This window comes from Myotis yumanensis, unplaced genomic scaffold (genome assembly GCF_028538775.1).
Source record: "Myotis yumanensis isolate MYYU_CA2020_CCGP unplaced genomic scaffold, mMyoYum1.0.hap1 SCAF_3, whole genome shotgun sequence".
In the NCBI taxonomy this organism is placed as follows: Eukaryota; Metazoa; Chordata; class Mammalia; order Chiroptera; family Vespertilionidae; genus Myotis; species Myotis yumanensis.
In genome coordinates, this window is record NW_027223754.1 from 12,109,500 (window position 1) to 12,126,343 (window position 16,844).

Genomic DNA, 16,844 nt, shown 5'->3' on the forward strand with positions numbered 1-16,844 from the left:
GTTCTCCACCTTGGCTGCACATTAGAATCACCTGGGAATCTTTTTAAAATCCTGATTTCTGGGCCTCATTCCGGAGGATGAGAACCACTGCCTTAGTGTGTGTACATTGAAAAGTGGGTCGCGCCTGCTTCCCAGGTGTTCCGGTGTTCTTAGCACTTTTTCATTCGGGGATCTCACAGCTCTGGAGCTCATGTCTCTAACCTTTAGCAGGAATTTGCTAGTAAACCTCTCAGAAGTGAAGATAACGCCTGGTATTTGCTAGTAAACCTCTCAGAAGTGAAGATAACGCCTGGTATTTGCTAGTAAACCTCTTAGAAGTGAAGAGAATGCAGATAATACTACCGACGGGGAGTCGGACACTGAGTAAACAGTCCCCGCTGGTTCCTCGCAAACCTCTGTCCTGATAGCTCTGCCAACTTCCCAGGCCCTCCCACCCCCGGGTCGCTCCCCGCTGCCGGGCGCCCCCGCGGGCGGCCGTCCGAGAGCTCGCTCGGGGCAGCCAGGTGCCGGGAGGGCCGCGGGAGGCAGGCCTTCCCCGCAGCCGGGCGGCACTGGGCGCGGAGGAGGGCCGGCCGCCCGCGGGGCCCCGTGCGGTCTGGCCGGTGACGTTCGGCCAGGTGCGCAGGCGGCCGCCGCGTCGCACGTGGCAACAGGTGCAGCGCGGTCCCGGGCGGAAGCCCCGGGCACGGAGCGCGCCCGCATTTAGCCCGAGAGCGCGCGGGGCTTCGGGATCGGCCGCCGGGAGCGCGAGAGGAGGGAGCCCGCGGGCGAGCGGAGCGCGGCGGAGCCCGGAGCCCGGCCGAGGTACCGCCTGGCGCGCCTCCCAAGTTTCCCGGGGCGCCGCCCGCTCGGCAGCCTCCCGGCCTCGGTCGCCAGCGGCGGGGCGCGGGCCGGGGCGGTCTGGAGGGGGCGGCGGCCGGCGCGGGGGCAGAGGCGGCCTCTATTTACAAGTTTCCCGAACTCCCCGCCCTCGCTCCGCCCCGCGCCGGCCCGAGAGGCGGGGGTGCGGGGGGGGGGGGGGAGGCTGGGGCGCCTCTGGGACTCCGGGATCCCTCCCCGCAGCAGCCACCGCCGCCGGTGCGCGCGTGGGGGTGGGGCCGACCCGCGTGTCCCCAGGTGCCCGATTGCACGGGGGCGGCGGGGGGGGGGGGGGGGGCCTGCAGCGCCTCCGCCGAGGGTGCAAAGGGCGCCGGGGCTGGGAATGCAGCTCTCCCGCCTCCCGCGTCTGGCACCCCGGAGGGCTCGGGGTTGGATCCGAGGCGCAGAGGTAAGTGCGGAGTTGGGTGGATTCCCGCCCCGCCTGTCATCGGTGGGGATCGCGGGCGACGGCGGAGGGAAGACGTGGTGAGCGCCCCCGAACTCGGGTGGCGGGGCTCGCCTTGGGGGCGGGGGCGGCTATTCTAGGGGCTCGGGCGCCAAAGTTGGGGGAGAAGTGTGGTGGCAGCGCCGGCCGAGCGGAGGCTGCGGAGAGCAGGTCTCACGTGGGCACCGCGCAGCTGGTGCGGAAGGGACGGATGCGGACCTCGCCGCTGTCACCTTGAAAGTGACCGAAGGGGGCTCACTGTAGACTCCGTTCCCTGTAGACCGACAAGCTGTACCCTTGGCCGGAAGCCGCCCACCAGACGCTAGACTCGCCAGGGCCCTGCAGCCCAGCCCTCTCGCTGGGCGGTTGGCTCGGGCCCATTCTGGGTATAAGTAATCGGGGTTGAAAATGGCATTAATGGGGTTGGGCAGCTCCCCACGGCCGCTCGCCCCGCGGTACTACTTTCTGCGGGTCCCTGGGCTTCTCAGGCCACCAGGTTGGACTCCTCTAGAATGTGTGTGTGTTTGCTTGCCTTCAAACTCTTTTTGTCTTTTCAAGACGTACTCTTCCTCTATTAAGTTAGTTGTTGTTGTTGTTGTTTGACTCAGATTCATTTATTTTGGAGTGAACATGGGTAGGTGAATCCTTCATTTAGCCCGCATCGAGTTTCACATACTTTGTTAATACTGCTTCGGCCGTCAGTGGGCTAATAAAGGAAATCCCAGTGTGTTGTGTTTTGTTTGAATAAAATCAAAGTCTTAGGCAAAACGGGGAGGGGTGCCGGCAGATGAAAGCTGGGATGAAAGCCTTCATGTTTTGCCAGGTAATGGGGATTCAGTCACCATCACGCTAAGTCCTCAGGCCTGGGCTGGCGGGTGGGCTGGAGGGGTTAGTCTCCCGCTCTACCGCCACTCCTAGGTGGGTGGGGTGGGGTGGGGTGGGGAGGAAACCAGAGATTCTGCCTCCTGGGAGCCTGGGACTTCCTTAAGGAGGGTAGATACACCCAGATAACAGTGTTTGGTTAACACTAAAAGGAATCGCATAGTTGGAATTGCAATTCCGTAGACAGACTTCTTTTTCAGGGATAATTAGGGCAGGAAATGATGGGCAATTTAAACAGAAACAATGATGCCCTACTTGTATCCTGCTTTACAATGTGCTTTCATAATTTTTTTCTTAGGTACAATACTCCATAGGAAAGTTATACAAAGAAATGATTAGAAACTAATTATCCTTAAGAAAAACGAAAACCTGAGGAGTGGAATTTAAAAATCCGCAGCAAACAGTGCTTGCACAGGACCTGCGCCTTTTAATTATACGTCAGTAATTGAAGGTTACAATTTTGAGTATTTCATAGGATTATAAAATTATAGCTAGATTTCTTTGGGTATTTCTTGGAAACAAAACTGCAGTTATTCGATTTAAGCATTTCAAAAGCATGTCACTCACTGGCCCTATTTTGTTGGTCTTGTTTGTTATGATTTCAAAAGTAATGCATGCTTGCTGTATAAAAATTGGTAGATTCAGTAAAAGTGTAAGAGTTAAATAACCCCCCCCTAGCCTGTGTGGCTCAGTTCGTTGGGCATAGTCCTGTACACTGTAAGGTTACAGGATCGATTCTGGATCAGAGCAGGCGCTGGGGTTTCTGGTTCGATCCCCAGTAGGGGGCATGTAGGATGTTTTGCTCTCACGTCAATGTTTCTCTCACTCTCTCTCTCTCTCTCAAAAATATAAAAATAAAAAAGGAGTTAAATAATCATATTATCCAAAGATAATCACAATATAACAAAGATTTTTTTTTAAAGTGGTGGCATAAATATACACTTTATGCTGATTTTTTTTTTACTGCTTAACACATGAAAAGATTCTGATGTTTTCATAGTTCTTCAAGAATATTATTTTAGTGACTACATGATATTATGTAAAAGTAACAATTTACTTAGCCATTTCCTTATAGTTGAACTTTTAATTTATTTCCTATTATTAAATATCTACTAATGCAACCAATATTCTTTGTAAAACTTGATCTACAGAGCATAGTTCCTTAGATGGAGTCCTCCAAACACAGTTGATGATTCACAAATCTCTTTATACAGATTGATTATTTGCTTTCCAAAAAATGTTATGCCAAAGTGTGTTCCCACCCGCACTCCATGAGAATACCTGTGTTACTATATTCTTGTTAATACTGGGAAGCATCCTTAAAAGGAAAAATAATTCTTGATAGCTTTATAGTTGAACAGTGCTATCTCAATATTTAAGTTTCCATGTCTTTGATTGCAAATAATATTGAAAAGCAAAACATCTAATAATTTTTCATTTTTCTTCCCTTTTAATTGAATGTAGTGCCATTTTTTCCTCCTTCAACATTAACATTTTTCTATCAATTTTATTAGAGTCTTTTATGTCTTGATAATAAAATTTTTGTCCTTCATATTGCAGCTATTTTTCCCAATTTTGTCTTTGCTTTATAAAGATACTTAGCACATATTTGTAGTGGTTTTGACTTATAGAAGTTCTATACTTTAATGTAGCCAAATTTGTTGACTTTTTCAAAACAAAATTTTTTTTGAAAATAGAAGTTATTGTGTATTTTCTTAAAATGTATAGTAAGACATTCTGATTCAGTTGCTATGAACAGATTTAATAAAAAAAAATCCTCACCTGAGGACATGTTTATTGATTTGAGAGAGAGAGGAAGGGAGAGAAACATCGATCAGTTACCTCCTGTATGCATCCTGACTGGGGATCGAATCTGAAACCTGGGTATGTACCCTGACCAAAACAAAATTTTTAACACTCCTGAATCATAGTTTAAGACTATGTATGACAGTGACAGAGATGACTTTCAAAAGATCTCCTCCCCCCGCCACCCCAATTCTGGTTTAGATTCTTATCAAATCCATTGCCAGAACCTGCATGTCCTGGAGTAGAGATTGCTGCAAAACAGATTGTGTTTGTTGATGAGAAATAGTGTGCATGGTATATACCGTTAGGGATAGCATTCTTGCAGATAAGAACAGAAAAGTTTTAAATTCCAGGGAACGAAAGTCTTTCAGACCTGTTGTTCTGTGGTTATGTAAACCAGGCTCACAATCCATTTATTTTCAGTAGTTCATCTCTAGTATTACTATTTTGCCAGAATCCTTTTTATATCCATTATTGTAGTTTTGCGTTATTGACACGAGTCTCTCCTGCTGTCTAGTCGGGTGTACGTATATGTAGTTCATAAGTTTTCCCAGATTGATTCCGAATACTACTCCTAGATTAATCTACTTACTTGAAGAGGAGAAAATGTCTTTTAGATTTCCCAAATGTGAGTTACCTTTCCATGCTGTGGAAGCTTCAGTATGCCCTGAGGACTTGTGAGTGGTCTCCATCAGAGCCCAGTCCCTCTCACTCTCCATCTTTTAGAGCCTCAGAATAAGCCAGGGCACCGATAAGAGCCGGGAGGATGAGGTCAGTGTGTGGTTAGGGTGTTCGGGAACACTTAGAAATGGGCCCAGACTCTCTGTTGAGGCCACAAGGGTGAGCACCACACTTAGCTGGCAGGTGCGTGGGCAGTGGTGGCCTGTGGCCTGCAGAGAAGTGACTGGCTGAGGATGGGTGACCCCATTCTGTTTGTTTTTTTTTTAGAAAGAAAAAAGAGGGATTAGATGATATAGTCTGACCTTAGCCAGCCTGACACGTGGTTGAGAAAAGCCTGCTTTGACCAGGCTTCTTTATCCTTGGCCTAGGGCCGTCCAGTATAACCAGGAACTAACTGAGTTTGACGGTTAGCTACTGCTTCTAAAAACGTATTTCTAAACCAACTTTTATAAAACACTGCCCTGATGATAGTTATTTTTTTAAATGACCTCCATCTTCTCTGACATCAGCAGTTCTTACTTTTATGTGGGCAGTTATGCATGGCTTTTTCTTGTTCACTTGGCTCATGATGAAATGGATTTTTCGCCTTGGGGATGACAGACTTGGGGGCTACTCCTTACTCTGCAGATAGATAACAATAAGACGCCGCTTTCACACACTGTAACCTAAGTTGCTATTTGTGATTGCCCTGATGGCTGACTTTTATGCAATCAAGGAAGAAATGTTGAGCAAATTTACAGTGTAAACCAAATTCAATCTAGAGGAACTTTACGTAAGCAAATAGCTTGAAGCAGTTCACAAGTACATATTTGCATATAAATCTTTGATTCCAAAACCTTTTAGTATATTATAGCTAGTAACTTTTCCTTGGCCTTCAGTTTAAGCTCCATCCTGAAGAGAAATAAAAATGTATTTACTTAAAGATAAACTATTTTTAAGTCTTGTTAGTAGACCCAGATCAAAATCGATGAATGTTCTTGTGTGCCCATTACTTACAAGAGTAAAAGTAAGAAAACTCACACTTTCTCCCGTTACTCGCACCTGGAGATTTCATTTCATTTTGAAGCTGTAAAACTAAGAGTTTTAAAGTTGCTTCAGGCCCGGCTGGTGTGGCTCAGTGGTTGAGCATTGACCTATGAACCAAGAGGTCACGGTTCAATTCCCTGTCAGGGCATATGCCCAGGTTGCGGGCTCGATCCTCGGTAGGGGGCATGCAGGAGGCAGCCAATCAATGATTCTCCCTCATCATTGATGTTTCTATCTCTTTCTCCCTCTCCCTTCCTTTCTGAAATCAATAAAAACATAGTTTTTAAAAAAATGAAGTCGCTTCAAGTTTCTCTTGAGGAAATGTGCACTTTTTAGCAGGTTGAATAGATTCGTTTTGAGCAGTGAGAGAAGATGGGCAAGTGCAGGCTATAAGGTTCTCAAACTAGCTGGAAAGGGTGAAGGGGTCACAAGGAAATGACTTCCAGGTAATGTGATTTTGTCTGAATATTGTGCTAATTTCATGTTTTAGTAGGAGTTGGGCTGAGCAGAAGTGTGGGCCTAGTCAGTCTCCCACTGTGTACCCACAGCAAGATGGGGGAAAGGGGGCGGGGGAAGAAAACAGACTGGCCCAGCCAGCGTGGTTCAGTGGTTGAGCATCAACCTATGAACCAGGAGGTCATGGTTCAATTCCCAGTCGGGGCACATGCCAGGGTTGCAGGTTCAATCCCTAGTAGAGAGAGTGCAGGGGGCAGCTGATCAATGATTCTCTCTCATCATAGATTTCTCTCTCTTTCTCTCTCTGTCTCTCCCTCCTTCTCCTCCCTTCCTCTCTGAATTCAATAAGAATATATTAAAAATAGAAAAAGAAAAAAGAAAACAGACTGGGAGCACATCAGTCTTCCAGGGAAGGTGCCCTGGAAAGAAGGGTTTAAAGCCGTTGAATTCCTTATCATTTTCTTTGAAGACTTTAAAGTATTTGTACCTTGTCAGCTTATATTTAAGCTCAATGCAAAGAAAAGAAAATTAGTGTTAAAGTTTGAGGGCCAGTCAGTCAGAGTTACTCTGATCCCCTACAATTAACTAAAACATTGTAGGACGTTTTATGTCCCGAATTGTCATTGAGAAAAAGAATTCCCTCTGGGAGAGTCGCACTTATCGGAGGAGCAGGAAGAGAGGTAGAAAAATACCTTGCTTTGTCAATAAACATGTAGCCTAAAGAATGGGTATGCCAGTGTTCACTGGGTCTGGACTGTCGGGTTAGCTGGCTTCTATACTTTTTCTCGAGTGGAAACTTGGTAATATTTAACTCCGGCATTGTTTACTTACAGGCCGGTTCTGAAGGAAAAGTCAATATTTCTTCACCTTATTTCAGATAAGCAGTTCCTATCCTATGGTTTGTTTAACAGCCTTCAGTGACGGAGGAGAAGCTGTCTCTCCTGTTTATCTCGTAGATTGTTTTGATGATTGTTAACAATGATATCAAGTTGCAACTGCGTGGCCTTTTAAAACCTAGGTCACTTGGTTAGCTTCTGGAATAAAAATAGAACCAGGATAAATCTAAGTAGCCTAAGAGATGACATTCCAACATGGATTCCCCTGCCCACCCCCACAACCTGTGTCAAGTTGTTTGAGTTGTTTTTACTAGAAGAACTACTGGTGAAGTCACCTTGCACTATAAAGTCTATATTTTCTTATACAGTAACCCACTGCGCCATAGTTATCTCATTCTTAGGCAAATTAATGAACCGAACCATATTTGCACATTTCTGCTCAGCTAACCCAATAGTCTATAATACCACAGAGGATTGCGGAAGTCCTACTCGCTGGAGAGAGAGTAAGAACGATTGGAGAAATAGGAATGGGTTACAGAAGGTACATTTTCTACTACAAAAAAGGCACTTGTTTTACCAGATATTCAACCTAGACCCTTTATGTAGAACCATGTACGTATAGGGGATAGTTATATTTTTTGTGGTTTTTTTTTTTAAAGAAAGAATCTTTTAAAAAAATATATATTTTTATTGATTTCAAAGAGGAAGGTAGAGGGAGAGATAGAAACATCAATGATAGAATCATTGATCAGCTGCCTTCTGCACACCCTGTACTGGGGACTAAGCCCACAACCCAGGCATGTGACCTTGACTGGAATCGAACCTGGGACCCTTCTGAGCCAAACCAGCTAGGGCAGTGATGGCGAACCTATGACACGCATGTCAGAGGTGGCACGTGAACTCATTTTTTTGGTTGATTTTTCTTTGTTAAATGGCATTTAAATATATAAAATAAATATCAAAAATATAAATCTTTGTTTTACTATGGTTGCAAAGATCAAAAAATTCCTATATGTGACACGGCACCAGCGTTAAGTTAGGGTTTTCCAAAATGCTGACACGCCGAGCTCAAAAGGTTCGCCATCACTGGGCTAGGGCATGTTTTTATCTTAAATAGTAAATAAAAGGCTTGAATAAAAATCCTTGCTCTTAGAATCTTAAGTTTGATTTTTGTATTGAGCGCTTTCTATGGGCCAAACACTGCAAGGCAGAAGTGCTGAATCTGGAAAAAATTGGCCCTGGTTCTCAGGGGAGTCTGTCAGAGAAGCCTCAACCACTGTGAAAAGTGCAGTTTTGGACATTTTCGTAAGTGTTCAAAGTTGCTAGGAGTATTCTCCCCAGCCGTTAACACTGTGCCATGCACTGGGGATTCTGCTCCCTGGACTGAATTCTCGCAAACCTCAGGCTGTTCTAACAATTCTGGTTCTGTAAAGACTCGTGATCTTGGATCACGTTTCCTTCTCACGGAAAGAGCTGCAAGGCGCTGCAGTCTGTGGTTGCACCTACCTTCTCTGGAGAATCTTTTTAAGTGACTTTTTTCCCCAATATCTTTTTGTTACATCTTGTATGTGTCTTGAGAGGAGGGTCTAAACCTTAGGATACTGCATGCATTTGCACTTTCAGAATTATTTGTACCAGATGTAGCCTGGAATAAATCACCGAAAGCTCCGAAGGCATGGAGTTTGAAATTCTTGCTCCAGTTAGTCACAGCTCCTAGCAGGTCTTTTAAGTCAGAGATATCAGTGTCCTTCTTGCTTCCCTTGACCTTGTCTTCTTTGTCCTTCTTGTCCTCTCCTCGTGCCCGGCCCCCTCATCCACTGATACACGCAGCAAGCCCAGAGCGAGGCAGCTCAGCCTGTGAAATCGGTGCCATTAGTGGTTAGGCTAACATAGAGCTGGAAGGTGGGAGGTTCCCATTCCTTCTGAGTGATAATTCTGTTTTTAATAAAGTACCTGGCATGCCCATACACATATACTTGTACAGAAGTAAGTCTACTTGGGAGAATTTGTGACATTTCCACTTGTACTGTTAGTTGCAAGTGGGCAGCTGCTCGTGAATGGAGACTTGGGCTGTTCCTTGTTTGGAGAAATATGTATTTACAATTTAAAGAGGAATTCAGATGGGTTTTCAGTCTGGGATTGCTCTTTCTCTTATTACATGAATAAGATGTGTGTTTCAGAGTAGTTTTGCATTTCTGGAAAACTTTTTGATGGTTCACCAGAATTTCTGGTTATTGAATTTGATTCAGGACTCTCAAGTATGGAATGTTTTTGTTTAATGCTTAAAAACTTCTGATGTTGCTCTATGGAGATAGTCATGACAACTAGGCAGAGGGATTTACTAATTAATTTTTATTCCCAGATAAGAGCGAGTCTAGTCATTGAAAAGGGAATGGAGATAGGAAGAAGCCTTTATTCTCTTTTCTATACAAAATTTTAAATGATTTTATATTGCACATATGACTATTATGGTAGAAAATGTTGGTTATGTCTTGCTACACTAAATATTTAAAATTTATAACTTTGTAGGTACATAGTCAAATGAAAATTATTTTCTACTTATATTGTATAAATAGAAGTCTACTGGGCAGAATATTATTTTTCCCCCTCTCCTTCCTCCTGTTTTTAAAAAATAATATATTTTTATTGATTTCAGAGAGGAAGGGAGAGAGAGAGATAGAAACTGCAATGATGAGAGCGAATCATTGATCAGCTGCCTCCTGCATGCCTCCTACTGGGGATTGAGCCCACAACCGGCATGTGCCCTTGACCGGAATCGAACCCCGGACCCTTCAGACCGCAGGCCAACGCTCTATCTACTGAGCCAAACCGGCTAGGGCTCCTTCCTCCTGTTTTTATTAAAATTGGAATAGCAAAACAAATAGAGGCAGTTTTTTCTTACCCTGATGACCATTATGAAACCTTGGAGACATACTTGGTTATAGAACTGGAAAAAATGTTACTGGTATCTAGAACATTGGGGACAGGAATGTAATGGAGTGTGCACAGACTTCTAAGTTAGACCAAGATGGGTTCCTGTGTGAGATCTATGCTAGGCCACGTGATTTTCTGCACCTGTGGCCTCATCGGGACAGTGGGAGAATACCTATTTCGTGGGGCTGTTCTACCTCAGTGCCAGGCACAGAGAAAACAACGATTTAATGCTAATCACAGCCTTTCTTTGTTTCTTGTTTTAAACCTCTTCCGATCATGGAATTTAAATTCCTCCACTCCCTTCTGGTGGAGGTGTTTCTTGACTCTGCATAGGAGCCTGGAATTTAATAACTTTCCCTCTTCCTTAAAAAAAGAATCAGTGTGTACCAATAACAGTTGAGGTTATTTATTCCTGGACTCCAGCTTTGTAACCTCTTGATTTTCTTGAGGGTTTGAGTTTAGTGAGTTGCTCTATTTTGCTATATATGAGCTGCATTTTTTTTTTTTAAATCAAAGCAGATACTTTCATCTTTGCTGAAGTCGGTAAATTAGGTTGCTGGTTTGCTATCAGCACATTCTAAAAGCACTTAGAGTTGAGCCATCACTTTGAACCAATAAGCACTTGTGGTTTTTGAAGTACTGCCATCCTCTGCTCTGATTTTTAATTTGTAGTTTAGTCCACCAACATTTACATTTAAGGGTTCTGGTTGTAAAATGTGATCATTCATACATTTAAATACTAAGGCAATTCTGAATTTTCATTTTTCAAACAAAGTGAAATAATAACTCCCTGTGTTTTTGGAAAGTACCTTGTAAATACAACATTAAGGACATTTTCATTCAACTATCACATCAGCACTGTGAGGTGGGCGAGGCCAGTTGTGTGAGTTCTGTTCTCTACACGAGGACGCTGAGCACTGGAACTGTTCGGGTAGATGTTTTGTATTATGATGAGTAAGCTATGGAACTAGGACAGGGACCCAGGTCTTCTTCCCTCCGGGTCCATTCCCCACTCCCAGTGTGATATTGTTACTTGACTGCTTTCAATTCCGTCGAAGTAATACGTTGTTGTTGGTAGGGTTTTCTTCACATTGGTGCTGAAATGGGATCAAAGGCATGCAGTAGTTCGGATATGTAGCATTTCAGATGACATAATAGCTTAGAATTATGATTTGTCATTTTTCCCCCATTTTCTAACCACAGAATATAAACCAGAATGTTAAAATCTAGTAAGCCATTAAATTACTGGCATAAATTGAAAATCGACAGCTACAGATTATTACAATGATATATATTACATTTCCATGAGATTTTATAGTTTTCAGACTTTTTTCAAGAAGAACCAAATAAAGTTTTATCAGAACAATCATTTGAATCATTCCATTGGTTGTACAATAATACATTATTAAAATGTACCCATTTACAGAGAGCAATCCAAGGTTATGTATCTTTTAAAAAAATATTTTTAATTGATTTCAGAGAGGAAGGGAAAGAGAGGGAGAGAGAGAAACATCAACGAGAGAGAATCATTGGTCAGCTGCCTCCTGCATGCCCCACACTGGGGATGGAGCCCACAACCTGGGCATGTACCCTGACCAGGAATTGAACCATGACCTCCTGGTTCATAGGTCAATGTTCAACCACTGAGCCACACCGGTGGGGCCAAGGTCATATATCTTGAATAGGGACTGATATTTGCTTTTTTGAAACACTTTTTCTATAGAAATTTTGAATCCCATTTCTTTATTTTAAGCTGCAGGGAGGCAGGTAATTCTTAGGTAAATGGAGCTAATCCCAGGTAGAAATTTAACTAGGAGATGAGGCCTGCTGTCAGTCAGAACTGGGAAGAGAATGTCCCATAAAACCACAGTTACACCCTGGGTATCAGTCATGGTTTCTAGCCTGAAGGTGACCAGTTTTCTATTACCAAAGTGACTTCTAAGGGAAGTACAGTGTTAGGCCTTGAAAAGTCCTTTTACATAGATTGGCTCTTCCTTTGGGCGGCTCCTGCAAGCTAGATGTGAACACACCTTAACCTCTACTAAGGAACTTTTATTTGCCAGTGGAAAGCCTAACATAGGTAATCATTTTCAAGGAAAGGGTACAGGAAGTTGGTGTTTAGTGAAGGTTGGGAGATACAGTGTGAGGTGCCTGCCAACTACACACACAGGACATTTTTCATTTGGCCTTGGCCTGACTCAAATGGAAAATTATTTCCTTTTAGCCAAGTGGACTTTGAAGAGATATGGCAACTGTCTGAAGGGTTCTAAACAAGGAGCTGTTCATGGTTATTTAACACTTTCAGGGGAAAGATTTCATTTTAGCTTTAAACACTGCCCTGCACACCCAGTCTACTCTACTTCCCCTAAACAACCTGTGCTACCTTTTGGGAAAAATTTTTTTAATTAATAGAGTTTAACAGATATATTTTTATTGATTTCAGAGAGGACGGGAGAGGGAGAGAGAGATAGAAACATCAATGATGAGAGAGACACATTGGTTAGTAGCTTCCTGCACATGCCCCAACCAGGGTCAGGGATCAAACCTGCGACCGAGGTGTGTGCCCTTGACCAGCATCAAACTTGGGACCCTTCAGTCCACAGGCTGATGCTCTACCCACTGAGCAAAACCAGCTAGGCCTTGGGCAATTTTTTTTTTTTTAACTAGCTGTATGTAATTTAGAAACAATGCAGAGTCTTTACATCAGTTTTTTTTTTTCTTGGCTCAACTCTGCAGTCCTTGACGGTGGCCCTTGATTGGTACTGGGTGTAAGTGGGGGTTTGGTTTTACTTGTTTACTTTTATGGGGTCAGTCCAGTCTGTGTTGGCTCAGTGATATGCTGGAACTTCGTCTTATTGTTTTGACTCTCACACTTCTTACTGATCTTCATGGAAAAGCCTACTTTTTGATAAAATTCTGAACGTTATCTACAATATGATGTAATATCCACACAAGCAAGAAATTAATTTTGTTCACCTCTTTATCAGGAGTACATAGAATTGTGTTTTATATTTTGTTGCTCAGAAATGTGTTGAAGGAATGCTGACTTAGAGAGTATTTTAGATTCTCAGTTCTACTGGTTTGGGGTTATAGACACCTGGTATGTGGTCCTGACCAACTTTACTAGTATAAGGTGATTGTTTAGGTCAGTGGCTATAGAGGGTCATAGCCAGAAACCAACTCCTCAAGGGGGGGTCTTCGTGAATATATTCAGGAAGTAACAGTAAAGCTTAAAATTCTACATAAATAGGGCATATTTGATGTCAGACAAAAATGGTAGTTAGTAGGTGTAGTCAACATTCCAGGTTTTAAAATGGGTAGGGAGGAATTAGTTGGAAGGTGGATTACAGAACAAGAGCCAAGGAAAACATCTGTAGGATCCAGTGCAAATTAACAGATGTCTTCTGGAATATGCACTGCTGTCTGCTGGCCACATGATCTATGAGACAAATTAGAAATAAAATTAAGTACCATGAAATGCACCTGGCTTAAGTGTACAAAGATGAATTTTGACAAATGCAGATCTCTATAACCAATACAGTTGAGATAGATCTATCTAATCTAATCATATCTATCTATCTATCTATCTCATATCCATTACCCCAGAAAGTTCCCTTGACCGTATGAACATGTCGCTAAGCTTTGGTCATAAGTTAAATGAGGATAAATAATAAAGCTTCTTTCACAAGGTTGTTGCCATGATAACAGTAGCAACTAACAATTCTGAGTTAGAAATTTTCAGAATTGTTAGTTGCTCAATTCCTGTTAACTCTTAAAACAACCCTTAGGAGCTGTATTGTTATTGTGATACCCATTTTCACCCATGAGGAAAATGTGGCCAAGATTATATTTGACTTGCCCAAGGGAGGGAAGCCAGTTGTTGAGTAAATGTGGGAGCTCCCCATGAATAGCACATGCTCTCCCTGTCTGGGCAGCTGTGGGTCCATATAGCTTTCTAGAGCTGCCAAAGGTTAGCAGACTTTATTCCTGTGGGAAGGAGGGTGGAAGGGAGATCAAGATTACACATTTGAACTGGATTTAATGGCCATTGCTATTTATTAACTCTGTTTCTTGGACAAGGTACTGAAGTTGTGGAAATATCAAGTTTGACTTCTATAAAAGGAGAGGAGGCTTAGGAGGAAGGTGACGGTCATGGGACCCGTCTGTCCCACGGGCTGTCACTGGGAGGAGGACTGTGAGAACACTTTGTGGACTTTGAAGAGCTGTGTGTTGCCTTTGTTATCTATCCACGGGAGAAGTAGCTGCCCGCTGCCCCATCCTGGCTTCACACACTTTGCTGACTGTGGCTGGACAAGTAGGAATTGACAATGTGTCAGTGAGAGACAGTCCCCACGTGTCAGCCCCTGATGCCCTGAACACTGTGGACACAGCTTTTTTGCTCACAAGTCCTTCCAACATTCAAAAGCCTCAGATAGTGTTTCAGCTGTTAGATCAGCCTCACTCTACAGTACTTGTCAACTTTATTAGGAAAGAGTATATATGATTTAAATTCTATTTTGATTTTTCTTTCTGAAATACATCTGAAACAGTATGAGTTGGTGTGAAGTGGGTGAGTTCCTAAGTCAGCGGTTCTCAACCTGTGGGTCGCAACCCCTTTGGGGGTTGAGCGACCCTTTCAAAGGGGTTGCCTAAGACCATCGGAAAACACATATATAATTACATATTGTTTTTGTGATTAATCACTATGCTTTAATTATGTTCAATTTTTAACAATGAAATTGGGGGTCACCACAACATGAGGAACTGTATTAAAGGGCCGAGGCATTAGGAAGGTTGAGAACCACTGTCCTAAGTGATCCAAAGAACCGCAGTGATGTTCTGGCCTGACCGGAATTATTTTGTGCCTGCTTCCTCTATTCCTGAAAGTGAACTAATTCCCCAGGATGTTTGGGTGTCAGTTACTAGACATACTATCTAACTTCAGGATTTAAATTTGGTCAATTCAAACTTCCTTTCCAGGGCTGTTCTCTCCTCTCAAGGGTTGTTTTCCTCCCTCCCCAGGACACCCACATCTGGGATGGTACCTGGGTCCTGGAGGAGCTTTATAGCACCAGGATCTCAGGAAATGGGTGAGGTTGTCTGGTCCAGGTGCTGCCTTCTGGTGTTGTGGCCTCTGTGGAATCATTCCTCATGGTGGGTCTGTAGATGGCTGTGTGTGTGTGTGTGTGTGTGTGTGTGTCCTGGTTGGTCTGTAGATGGCTCTGTCCAGGTGTAATCTGGTTGGTCTGTAGGTGGCCCTGTGTGTGAGTGTGTCCTGGTTGGTCTGTAGATGGCTGTGTGTGTGTGTGTGTGTGTCCTGGTTGGTCTGTAGATGGCTCTGTGTGTGTGTGTGTGTGTTCTGGTTGGTCTGTAGATGGCTGTGTGTGTGTGTGTGTGTATGTGTGTCCTGGTTGGTCTGTAGATGGCTCTGTGTGTGTGTATGTGTGTTCTAGTTGATCTGTAGATGGCTCTGTCCAGGTGTAATCTGGTTGGTCTGTAGGTGGCTCTGTGTGTGAGTGTGTCCTGGTTGGTCTGTAGATGGCTGTGTGTGTGTGTGTGTGTGTCCTGATTGGTCTGTAGATGGCTCTGTGTGTGTGTGTGTGTGTGTGTTCTGGTTGGTCTGTAGATGGCTGTGTGTGTGTGTGTGTGTGCGCGCGTGTGTGCGTGCCCTGGTTGGTCTGTAGATGGCTCTGTCCAGGTGTGTCCTGGTTGGTCTGTGTATGACTCTGTCCAGGTGTGTGTGTGTGTCCTGGTTGGTCTGTAGACGGCTCTGTGTGTGTGTGTGTGTGTGTGTGTGTGTGTCCTGGTTGGTCTGTAGATGACTCCGTGTGTGTATGTGTGTGTGTGTGTCCTGGTTGGTCAGTAGATGGCTGTGTGTGTGTGTGTGCGCGCGCGCGCACGCACGCGCGCCCTGGTTGGTCTGTAGATGGCTCTGTCCAGGTGTGTCCTGGTTGGTCTGTAGATGGCTCTGTCCAGGTGTGTCCTGGTTTCTGTGATTTCTGTTGTGGCTTCCAGTGGAGGGATCAGGACATAGTGACTTCATTGATCTGTCCTGGCCTTTTCTGGGCCATGGCCCTCTCAGCACTTCTTTTATGTGTGTCTTTCTCTCTGGTCCTCCTCTTTGATCTTCCTGGAGAGTTGGGAAACTGCCATTCGTATCCCATCTGGCAGCCTCTGGCAGCCTCCCTTCTCCTCCTCCCACCCTCCTCTCCCCTGCTGCCCTTTTCACCCAGCCCAGCGGTTCCACATGAGGATCTGTGAAAGGGAATGGTGGCGGGCTTGGAAACAAAGTGTCTACCATGATACAGTGAAGTGGGAAAAAAATGTGCTAACATTTTCATCAGGCAAAATTTATATAATGTGAGCTAAAAGAAGGTTCTTTAGTCTGCATTATCTACTCCCTTCATTTTTGTCTTAAAAAATGACTTTTGTAATGTGCTGGTAGTAGTAAAGATGTTCTTTTATAAAGTGTTGGTAGTAGTAGAAATGTCCTTTTGTAATTGTGGGTAGTCGTAAACAGGTATTTTGTCTGCCGTGTCCTTAGTGGCAAAATTAAAAGCTGGCTTCCCCATGTTGTGTCTCCAGATTTTGGGAGGGGAATTTTACATAACATCTGAAAGGCTGAGGCGCACTCACCTGCCTGTTCCTGATGCTTCATCTTCTCCCGGGAGCTACGCGAAAGCACCCCCTCCATGGTCAGAGCAGCGGAGTTCCCGTAGGCTCTGGTGGCTTTTTCTTGTGCAGTATTTGTAATTATGACCCTGGACTGTCTTGTCTTCTCAGTTGCACTGAAGGCTCTTTGAAGGCTCCCTGAAGACAGGGGCTGTCTTGTGCTCCTAGCGGCTTAGCTGGCACGTGGTAGGCGACTGAGGAATGTTTATAGAATGAATGTAAGCTTTGGTAGTACAAGGTCCCTTAAA

At 44.2% G+C, this 16,844-nt stretch overlaps 1 protein-coding gene across 1 annotated transcript in view; it reads left to right on the forward strand.

The window, feature by feature from the left end:
• The first annotated feature begins 1,159 nt into the window (after positions 1–1,159).
• Positions 1,160–16,844, forward strand: part of MTUS1 (microtubule associated scaffold protein 1) — a 128,383-nt gene continuing 112,698 nt past the window's right edge. The window contains 1 exon segment of the mRNA XM_070408281.1: positions 1,160–1,267. The gene's annotated coding sequence lies outside the window, so the exon portion shown is untranslated.